The following is a 12,010-nucleotide window of genomic DNA, read 5'->3' on the forward strand; positions in this document are numbered from 1 at the left end:
GACTGTTGCCTAGCCCAGTTGTCATCAGAGAGGTTTCATCCAGAAACTGAAGGAAACAGATGCAGAGACCCACAGCTAAACAGAACTCAGGGAATCCTGGGGAGGAGGGGGAAAAATGATCGTGGGAGCTACAGGGGCCAAGGATACCACAAGAAAATCACAGAATCAGCTAACCTGTCCTCATAGCTAGAGCGCTTGCATGGGACTGACCCAGGCCCTCTACACATGTTACCATTGTATAGCTTGGTCTTCTTGTGGGACTCCTAACAGTGGGAGCAGAGGCTGCCTCTGACTATGCTGCCTGGTTTTGGTATCCTTTCCTCTAGCTTGCCTCATCCAGCTTAATAGTCTTGTTGTAACTTGTTATACCATGGATGGCTGATATACACAGGAGGCCTGCCCTTTTCTAAAGAGAAAGGAGGAGGAGTAGATGAGGGTGGGGAAGAGGGGAGGTTGTAGGGAGGTGCTGGGAGGAGAGGATGGAGGGAGAGAAAACTGATTGAACTGGAAATTATTAATTAACTAATTAATTAAAATGCAGACAAGCGTTATGGTGCATGTCTTTGATGCCAGCACTAAAAGAGTGGAGCAGAAGAATCAAGTTTGAGATCAGCCTGGTCAACCCGAAAGAGCTCTAGGCCACCCTGAGATACAAAATGGGACACCGTTTCAAGTAATAAAAATAGTAAAAGCAATAATAAACAAAATAATATGCCAATTGTAGTATTAATATCAGTCACAAGATAGAAGAAAAACAACTGATGCTATCTGAGTACTCTCTCAACCTAAATTAGACCAAACTGCCTAAGGACAATTAAGTCCTTAGTTCATAATATAACCTCCCATCCATGCTCCCCAAGTGTGTCTGGCTTAACTCTTTGACCTAAAACCTTTGTCTCGAAACCCATCCCCCCCCAACAGATTAACCATCTCAACAAGTTTTTAGCCACATTGGAAGACAATTCCTCAAATAATACATTTTAACCGGTAGTGGAACTTGGCAAGGGACGTAATGGCGGTAGAGACTAGCCAGGGATGCTGCTAGCAACATTGTTTGTAAATTCTTCCCTTTAAGCTGACACACTTTGTTCCCTGTCTAAGCACATTACACATGAGAGTTGTTGGCATTTTTTCTCATTAAAATTAAAGGCAAATTTTTAAGACTTGATTGAAAGTGAAACACAGTTTGGCTGTTCCTCATGCGGGACTATGGGAGCTAAACAGCTCTAAAAACATTTCAAAGGTCTCAAGAACCCCAAAGGTATTTGAAGTACAGCCAAACAAAGTCCTCAACGCTACTTTCTGATCAATTATGTTTCTTCATTCTTTCTTGTAACAAATGCTAGGCCGGTCTCTGTTCCTTGCCTTTGGCTTGAACCAAATGCCATTTTCACCACATTAAATACTGACCTTTCACGTTCAGTAAGTCAACTTCCCGTAACTCCCCCTAGTCTGAAATACAGACCAAACCCACCAACACATCTGCTGAAATGTTTCTATGGAGTAATGTAATGACTAGCTACTGCCAGTCAAATCAATGTATTTACTAGGTTGTTTTACAGCACAAATCATAAAAGTTTGTCTAAACTTCAAGGCAGAGGTGGAAAGCATGTGATAATGCTTTAAGGTGATATTCAGGAAGATGTTCAGGGGGAGTTTCTTTGGAGGCTACACTTTCTATGAGGTTGAGAGACTACAGAACTTTTAAAAATCTGATTTAGTAAGTCCTTACAATCACCCCAGTTATCAAAGACTAAAATTATTGGCATCATTTAGTTTTAATAAAAGCATGGAGAAATGAAGATACCTTCATATGCCCTTGAGAGAAGTATAAATGTAAATTATCATAAGAAGTCTAGTGACACTTTCATAATGCCTTTTAAAAGTTAAGGTGTGTTGTCTTTCATGCAATAAATTTCCTTTGGAGAAGATATTCTATAGTTAACCTGTAGAAATACTTCCAGAAGTATATGGTGACATTTATATAAAGCTGGGGGAGATTTATTTAAAAAGTAACTAACTACTTTGAAAAACAGAAAGTAATACAGATAATCACCAAAGGGGCATTATTAAATAAATTGTGGCCTAAACATAGAATAGAAACTACATTGTGTAAACATTGCACAATGAATAATTTCTATATACAGAAGTAAACAAAAGATGTTCCTATGCAAAAAGAGAAGAAACAATAATAGAAAGTATGGCAGGATTCTGTCTATGAATATACATTCATATTTTATACACATTGAAAATACAGGAACTTTAGAACCTTATGCACTAAAATCTCAACAGTACGTAAGCACTAGAAAAGAGAATTAGAGCTAAGAAATGGGTCTCTCGATTTCATCATTTTTTTATTTAAAGTTTCCACATAACACATGTATTTTTTACTTTTATCACCAGTTCAGTTCAAATAAACCTTTTTCAAGACTAGACTTGTATGTATTCATGATCTTTTTATATTCTTTCCTTTTAATTTTTCTCCAAAAAGACCTGACTAAGTCTTAAATCTGGCCAGCATCTTTATTTTTGTTTGTTTGTTTGTTTGTTTTCAGTTAAACATGTCTCAGGGGATTAAAATTCAACCTGTAGGAACCTGAAGCTAGGACTGTGAGGGCTGATTTTTGTACTCGTGATTTGAAATCCTTCAAATGCTCATTGTCTTCTCCTACAGCAAAATGTCTGAGAGTAGACACCTCGGAGTCTCAAAGGCTGAGGGCCTGGTGCTGTCTCAGCTCTATTCCAGTCAGCACTATCACCTGAGGATTGCCAGCTTCTGCCACCAAAGCTGTGACAGTCCCGCCCTCCACAGGTCACTGACTCTGTGAACCCAGCCTGGAGTGAAGGAGGTGAGGCAGAGCTGTGGCTCGTAGTGAGTAACCATTAGTAATGCTGGGTGTCCGGAAAGCCCAGCAGCAGCTCGTTTCTATCTCAGCCCTGACACATGCATTCCCCTGCTTGGCTCACCATCTCCTGGCAACAGCTACAACATCATTGCTGACTGGCAAGCGAACCCCAGAGACCTACCTGTCTTCTTCTCCCTGGTACTGGGATTACAAGAATGGGACATCACACCCAGCTGTTTTACAAAGGTTGGGGTATCTGGCTTGGATCCTCATGCACATTATCAACTGAACTATCTCCCCAGCCCCAATCACACAATTCTGTGTGTCCAAGTGTGATCTTTCTTTGCCACACCTTTTCTACTTTGTTCTCTTCTCAGTTACTACTCCTAATTATCTGCCACACAACGTGCACCAAAATATTTCTAGCATCTACAGAAAAGCCAAAAAATTCTTGCCCTTCTTCCGGAGGACCCTCTCATTGGACTACTTTAGAAAGAAACACACAGCTACAATTCTTTGTTGCATATCCCAAAAGCATCACCTCAGAGTAAGGTCTCTTCCATGACAATTCTCAAAATTAATATGAGTCAGAATCACCACAGCGATTGTTTCCCAAAGCAGATCAGTAGCTTGCAGAGAGCCTGCCTATTTGTCTAGGTGGAGACCAGAGATTGCATTTTTAGACATTGCAATGGTCCTGATGGAGTGGCATACAGGTCACATTTTCAGAAACACTGGACTTCTCAGGTGAGGAAATGTCGGGCCACACTGGCTAAACCTGAGAAATTGCACATCTCCTTCCAGCCTGGAATTCATTTCTCCTGATTATTTTTTTCTTGCCTGAGCTAAGAGTGCATTCGTTCATCTCTCCTTTGCAGTCATGCAAGCAGCTCTCCTTAAGCCCTCCTCTGCCAGTAACATTCGTTTCTATCAACTCAGATGTGTTCCATCTGCTCCATAAGCCTGCCGTGTCTCTCAAACTTGGCCTCTTATCCCTTTTCTGATTTTCCTTCATTCCAAACAAAAACAGAATCAATGCCAGCTTTCCTCATTCCCTCCCTTCACTGCCTGCAAGGGAAACCGCTCTCGTGGTTCTGATTAGAAACACACAAAAAATATAATAAATAATTTGACTCAAGGCATGAGAAATACAAGAGTTACCTTGCTCCTCCACAGAATGTTGGGATGTCTGTAGTTTAGATGTTATTATTCGATACCACAGAGATAGCAATATGTGCTGTCTACTCCCTCCTTGCTCTCTGGTCCCTTCGAACACAGGGCTGCATTATTTATCAGTCCCCACTGTCCTTCCCACCCTCCCCCAACACAGAGGGCTAACCACAGATGATGGGAGCCAATCACAGGCCACCCCCCTCCAGCTCCAGCTGGCACCTGGCTCTTCAGGAAGCTTAGCTGCAGGACCCAAATGAAAAAACATTCAGGGTGTCTTCTGGAAGCTGGCTACCAGTTTACTGCCTGAGAATGCCTGGGGTAGACATGATCTTGCAACTCTGGGCTCTGGTTTCCACCTGGGTTCTAAAGCTCCATGCTTCAATTCCTGACTCCCAAAGTCAATAGCAGTGAGAGTTCCTATAGGAAAATTATTGGGATGGTACCTGGTTCTTAGTAAATGTCTATCAAAAATTAACAAAGCTATGAATTTTTATTTATTACTTATTATAAACAGCCCCAAGACACTTCCATCTGGTCAAGTCTTTTGTCAGAAAACTTGATACAAGAAAACCAAGTTTAAAAACGACAATAGGGAACAAGAGACCTGGATGTAAATGACTCAGGCCTTAGATTCCTTACTTAAATGCTGTAGGTTTAAATCTGGTCACCCACAGCACAAGGTTGGTGTTATTAGATCTCTGAATGCTTTCTGCATACTTAATTCTCACAACAATCCTATGCATATGATAGTATCAGCTCTAGAGAAAGGTTGCAAACAATAGAAAAGCTGGCCCATGGCCACTCAGCCACTACATGTTGAAGGTGGGTTGGAGTTGTGCAACCCTCTCCACATGTCTCTGTCTTTGTGTGTGGTTTCTACATGTTTGTGTACAACCACATGTGCAGGTGCATGTGCACCTGGATGCAGTGTGCACAGAGAGGCCAGAGGCCAACATCATTTTAGTGTATTGCTTCATTGCTCACTGCCTTATTTTTTGGAGCAAAGTTTCTTGTTGAACCTGACGCTCAACAATCCCAGTACATGGACTGTCGAGCAAATCCCAGGAATCCTCCTGTCTCCATCTCCCCAGTACTGGGATTATTGACAATGCATCACTGTCCCTAGCTTTTATAGATGCGCTCTGAGAATTAAACTCAGGTCCTCTATGCATGAACTGGGGACAAGAGAGAAGAGCTGCCAGATGACAACATGGAAGCAGGTACCTTCCATTCATGCCACACTCTGCAAAATGCTGCATCCCGACTGGGATCGCAGGAAGGAAAAGAATAAGTTGGGCATTCATGCTTCATCTTGAAGGAAAGAGAAAAACCATATTACCTCACAGATCTGGAGCAAACCAGCAATACCAACTATCCCAAAGTCGGACTTCAGTTCTCTATGAACATTGGACATCAAATGATACTAAGGTGGCTGAGCCATCCTTGCTGGCCCTGGATTCCTCTTGGCTTTGTATCAAAAGTCTAAGGCAAATAAAACCAGTCTCACCATCTGGCTCCAACCCAGAGTTGGAATAATGCTCTGGACTTAAATATTTTTAAGTCCAGTCCTTCTCAGTTTTTCTTAGAAAATGAGAGTTAGCAAAAATTATGTACCAAATTGTTTAGGATAAGGGCATGAGGATCAGACCCAATAATTAACAGTGTTCTCTCTCTCTCTCTCTCTCTCTCTCTCTCTCTCTCTCTCTCTCACACACACACACACACACACACACACCACACACACACATGTGTGTGTATGTGTGTGATATGATATTATATATATATTTCTGTTTACTTTATTAGTCCTGTAACACTTTATAAACAGAAAAATTAAGAAATATTACAAAATTAACCCTAAAGAATTAATAAAAATAGAAAAATATTGGGTACATACAAAAAAATAACCTTAAAATGGTTTAGTGGTAAAATAGTTTAGATGTCTTTTTATCAAATTCTTCAAAGTCAAGGGCACTAATACTCCCCCCTTTTTGCCCAACAGCCTCTTCCTTACCACCTACATCGCAATCATATTGGTATTTGTTGCCTACTGAGAGCTGAGACCACTTTTGAGGCAAATGGAAAAACAAGCTAAGCAAAGGACCCGGGTCCTTTCCCTAGCGACTAAATTTCTATTCGCTATCCTTTCAAGTATTTTCAATGAAATAAGCCCCACCTGGAGCAAGCCTTGACTTTCATCATAAAATTGCAAAGTCAGAGCTACATAAGAGTCTATGTTATTCCAAGCAAATTAAAAAATGGAACATGCTGACAGGTGTTGGCCAAATTTTGCAGAAGGCAAAAGCTGAAAAGGGTGAACTAGCATCTCGACAATGTGATGCCAGACTCCAGCCTGCAGCATAGCCCTCTGGCTGACGGATTATCTATAGAGTACCCTGTGAGTGCCCACAGGTCCTTTGCTCACGGGACTTCTCCAAACATGCCTTCCTGCTGTCCTTCCTTTCAGCCTGCCTGTCCATCCAAGTCCCAAACCCTCCTTTTGCCTGCACTTATTCCCCGTGACTTCCCAAAGGCCCTTTTAAAAGACCTTTTCAAATTCAATTTCTTCCCAGACAGCAAAGAGCTCTAGTTGCTGATACCAATCAGAATCTCCCCTGCAGCCAGGGTCTGTCTAGGTGAACACCATTTCCCAGCCTTATCATAACCCAGCAGATGCTGCTTGCCAACATTGCAATTACATACATAAGTATGTATCTATACATCTCCAACTAGAAAAAGTCTTGTCTTCTAGCATCATCAAAAGCCAGAACTAAAGGGAAATTTAGAGGTTATCAGGTCCTGAGGATGCATCTTGAAGGACAAAGTGCCTCCTCCACGCGACGTTGCAGGAGAGGAAAGAACTGCAGAGAATACAAACACTTCAGATGTGGTCTCCAGGGTCCCAGGACAAGATTCTTCTCGCTACAGGAAGAAGAGACCTCTGGCCCTCCCAGCCTGACACCATTTTCACTAGTTTGGGCCCTCAAAGAACTTGAGTTGGTGACAGATCAGAACCTTAACAGGTCATCGCTAAATTAAAGCCTTGGGTGATTGTGCAAATTTGCACACTGCAAGGGCCATGGAGAGACAGTATCTCCAGTCACTCATCTCTCCCCTACTTCCCCGTCCTTAAAATTGCTTTCTAATTAACTCAATGTGGATTATCCCTGTTAGTAAATTTTCTAATGCGTTATTAATTACTCTAAGCGTCAACTGCAGCTCATTTTCAGCACACTCAGAAACGCCGCAGCAGGTTGCCCAGGAGCTGTCTGCCTCTTTTCTAAACAACTAGTGCCACCATGTGGACAAAAATGGGTAGCTTCTTAAGGAATCGGGACAAACCACCAAGAAAACAAACAATTATTGGATTTCTGGACTAGTTAAGAAGAAATTGTGTGTCATATTTTCTACTCTCCTTTCGTCTCCACTTCTATTTTTACCCTTCTTACCTACCCTCTCTACCACAGCTTGCCACTCTAGGAATCCTCCCACCCCATCCTACAGTTCCTATGAACCACCAAAAGCTTACAGGATGGAAATAATTTGCCCAAAAGCTCACACCTAGGTAGCAGCAGTGTTCCACCAAAGTCAAGGGTCCAACATGGAAATCCAGCATCACTGTCCCACTACTGCTGACTGCTCCCACCCCCCAAGAACACCTTCTCCTAATTCCTCAAACAGGTAAAGTGTGAGAACAGCATCTTCATTGGAGATGCTGCAGACTGAAAAGTGATGGACTGAGCACAAGTCTCCACTAGAACAAGTTTCTAACCTGGCGACAGGTGGCCCTGTCCAAACCCAACAACAGAAGGGCATCTTTTCATCTCCATCCTGTTTGGCTGCCAAGCATTTAACAGTGAATTCAAAGGTCAGACTAGGATGGAATTGGTCTAGCATTCTCAGAACTAGTATTCATGTTTGAGAACCCAGCATACCTATCCTAAAAATCAGGAAGCAGAAACATATGACAGGATACCACAGGGGGATATCCCTTTGTTTCATGCTCAGAATTGTAAGTCGTGCTCAAAGGCATCTTCAGGCATGAGGTGTGGCTAAAATGGCTCCCAAGGCATCGGTATTTCCAAAATCTGGAAACATGCCAGATGAATACAAACAACCTTAATATTGTATTTCATTATAACAAAATAGTTTAAAGGACCATCTGAACTCTAGTGATTCTTATTTATGCCACTCTTAGATTAAAAGTAACTGTCACGAATGAAGGAGGATGCAAGGTGAGCTTAGCTGTAGTTGTCATTCACAGTTCTCTATTCTGCTATCAGTGGGTGACTTTCAATTTCTTCAGGCTTCTCTGAGTCTTTCCCAGTGCTCCAGTGCATCCTCACTCCACAACCAATCACAAACTAGAACCAACAATGGATATCATTAACACACAGCAATGGTTTGGGACAGTGTTTGAATATCCCCTGCGGTTTCCAGGGACTAACTGTAATCCTCACTGTGGGGCATTAAAAGGCGAGGACTTTGGTGAGTCAGATAAGTTCCCTAGAGCAGAAATCACGACTGAATGCATGAGGGAAGGAGAGAGACCTGCTAGAAACACCCGCTGACCCACGAGCTCCCGGGGCCCCTGCGCTACGATGCTCTGCATCTTTCAAACTTCTTCAGCAAGAACTTTTGTACCTCTAGAGCCATGAGACAAAATCAACATGTTTCTATTTTTGAATAGCTTGCCTCAGTATTTTACTATAGTTATAAAGCACTACTACAGAAGTATTACACGTATCATACAAGAAAAAATATTCATAACAATTTAACAAAACAATATGTGAGTAGCTTCGAGGCCTCCTAAACATCTTCCTGGCCTCATAATTTTTCATTGGCTATCTTTTGTTTTGTAGAGACTACATGTAAGATGTAGAGAGTGAACTCAAGATTAGCTGGTTTCTGATTATTTGGATTAATAATCTCGTCTCTCTAATAAAGACATTCCACGAGCTTCTGATATATGTCGGTAGGTGAAGGCTCCTGCTGCCAAACCTAACTACCTGAGTCAATCCCTGGTACCCTATTTGATAAGGAGACACACATGTTGTCGCTGTCTTCTGACCTCCACACACCTGACATCACACATTAACGTGAGTACTGATCGGGGGAGAGGAGAACGATTATAAATAAATAAAATGTAATAAAAATAATTGTAAAAGGAATGGGGTGCTGGAAAGATGGTCCAGTGTTTAAGAGCACTTCTACTCCCCACAAGAGTGGAGAGCAGTTCCCAGAACCAATGGCAGGTGGTTCTACCTCCAGATTTGATGCCCTCTGTAGGCAGAGACTGGTGGTTCGTGCCCAGCTGCCCAGACCTGAAAAATCACACAGAAACTGTATTAATTACAATTTCACCAACTAGTCAGGTGTATTTCTGGCTAGCTCTTACATCTTAATTAACCCATTTCTATAAATCAGTGTATCGTCAGGAGGCTGTGGCCTACAGCTAAGGTTCTGGCTGGCAGCTAGTGCCAGTCTTCTTCAGCAGCTACATGGCATCTTCCTGACTCCGCCTACTCTCTTTCTGTATCTCTGTTTGGATCTCCTGCCTGGCTTTACTCTACTAAGCCATTGGCCAGAACAGTTTTTATAATAACCAGTGGTAATAAAACATAATTATAGCATACAGAGGGGAATCCCACATCAGCCCTTATCTGGCTTTCATGAGTATCCACACACATGTGACACACACATTAACACAGACATACACACAGACACATAAGTAAAGTATGGCTATGCTTGTTGGTCTAAGGGCCTCTGTGCTGATGCCTTGAGGCCCAATACTTCAGATTGTGACTGCATCTGAAAACAGGTACTTATATAAGTCAGCATTCTCCAGAGAGAGGGGAATGGGGCAAGGGAGGAGGAAGAATGAAAGTGTACCACAACACATGACTACTGTCTAACAAGATTGTGAACCACAAAGGCCCATGGTGTGAATCAGTCTGAGCCTGAAGAGTCAAGAGCAGAACACGGAAGTCTTAGCTCAAGGAAAGCAAGTTTTCCCTCTGTCTGCCTTTGTCTTCCATTGTAGACCTACACACATTAGGAGATACCCACTGGCACTGATGAGGGTGTCTTCTTCACTCGCTTCATTGAAATTCTAAATTCTTAAAAATAAGCCCATGTTTTACCAGCTGCCTAGGCATCCCTAGCCCAGTTACGTTAACACAAAAACACACACAAACACACGCATACACATGAAAATAATAAAACAATAACTTTTTTAAAAAAACTTATAAAATTGGAATAACAATGTGTGCCTGGTAATGTCCTTGGAATAATTAAACTAGTTAATATGGGTGAGGTGCTTAGCACACTGTTTCCCCAAATCTCCCAGGCTTCCTCAAAACACTCTCCTTCCACAGACTCCTTCAGTTTGCTTAATGGCAATAACACGCCCCAAGGAACGCTCTTGATCAAGACCAGATAGAACTGACCATTTTTCTCCAGAACCCTCACATCCAATCAGTCAGCAACTTTTAATCTTCTAAAAATCATGGGGGGGGGTGGATATTTCACTTCTCTGGTCCAAAGCCCCTGTGCTGCTTCTTCATCTTGGTTAAATCCAACACAAAATGTCTCACAAGAGCCAAGAGCAGATCACCTCCCCACACATCTGCTCTTCCCACCGCACCACAGCTATCTTAAACTTTCTGTGGGCTTCCAAAAGCCCAGATACTCCAGCAGCAGCAGCTCACTCGCTGAAATACCACCTTAGACAATCTGTGCTAGTCAGAGAACTCTGGAAGTGGTGAGGGGATACACACGCACGCACGCACGCGCGCGCACGCGCACACACACACACACACACACACACACACGAGGAAGAGAGAGAGAGGAAAGACTGCTGATGGCTCTCTAAAGTGTGTGTTCCCAAAGAATACCACTGTCTCACACGACTGGAACTGTAAAAGGCCACCATGTGACCTCATGATAAACTGTGAGAGGAAGTCCAGTCAGACAAGAGAAAAAGGGAAGCTATTGGGGGCCGGGAGGGAGGACTGACATGAGAATATTTAAACTTTTGGATTAAATAAGCTCCATTCTCATAGGTTTCTAAGTGATGGAAGTCATGAAATTCCATGGACTACTTTAAGTGGGCTTAATTTAAGGGCTTTGTCTCGTTGTTGGCAAGGTCCTGTTAAATGGCCTGAGCTGTCCTACAGTTCACAATCCTCCTGTCTCAGTCTTCCTAATGTTGGAACTGCGGGCATGTATGTGCCGTTTCTATCGGGCTGAATTGAGGTTTCTGACGCTCAAAACCACCCTAAGTCCAATGAAACAAAGATCTTTTATTCTATCCTTGCAAGTTTCCTTAGTAGTTTTGAGTTCCTGGAAAATCACAACAACATCACAAGGAAACTTTCCTTCAACCCAAAGGATTTCAACATTTTCCTTGCTCCTAAGGAAGTTCCCGCTTTAGTAGCTTTTTCCTTAAAGAAGACCAAATTTGGGGTTTTCATCCCCCCCTTTTTGTAAATGGCTATGAATTCATTTTACATAGTGATGTGTTTCCTAAAGATAATTTTTCGAGTACTTCATGTATACTTTGACACCAATATCTCTCCCTTCCTCCCATCTCCCTGTTTATTTTTCCAACTTTTCTCTCTCTTTCCCCATCTGCTTTCTCATGGCAGCGATGCTCATGTGTGTGTACATACATGTCTGGTTTTGTGTGACTATGTACAATCTAGGATTCACAGATGAGAGAAAATAAGCAACAGTTCTGTTTCTGAATCTGACCTATTTCACTTAATATGATAACCTCCAGCTACATCTATTTTACAACAAATAACATAATTTTGTCTTTCTTTATGGCTGAACGAAAATCCATTGTGGAGTTTATTATCTTTGAACCAGTATTCATCTCTCCATCTTCCTGACTGTGAACTCATTGTGGTCCCACTTCTGCTGCCATGGCAACCCCTGCCATGAAAAACTGTATCCCAAACAACTGTGAGCCAAAATAAACTGCTCTCTCC

Source organism: Microtus oregoni, unplaced genomic scaffold (genome assembly GCF_018167655.1).
Source record: "Microtus oregoni isolate MIOR12 unplaced genomic scaffold, Mior012 000068F_ref0000429, whole genome shotgun sequence".
Classification (NCBI taxonomy): Eukaryota; Metazoa; Chordata; class Mammalia; order Rodentia; family Cricetidae; genus Microtus; species Microtus oregoni.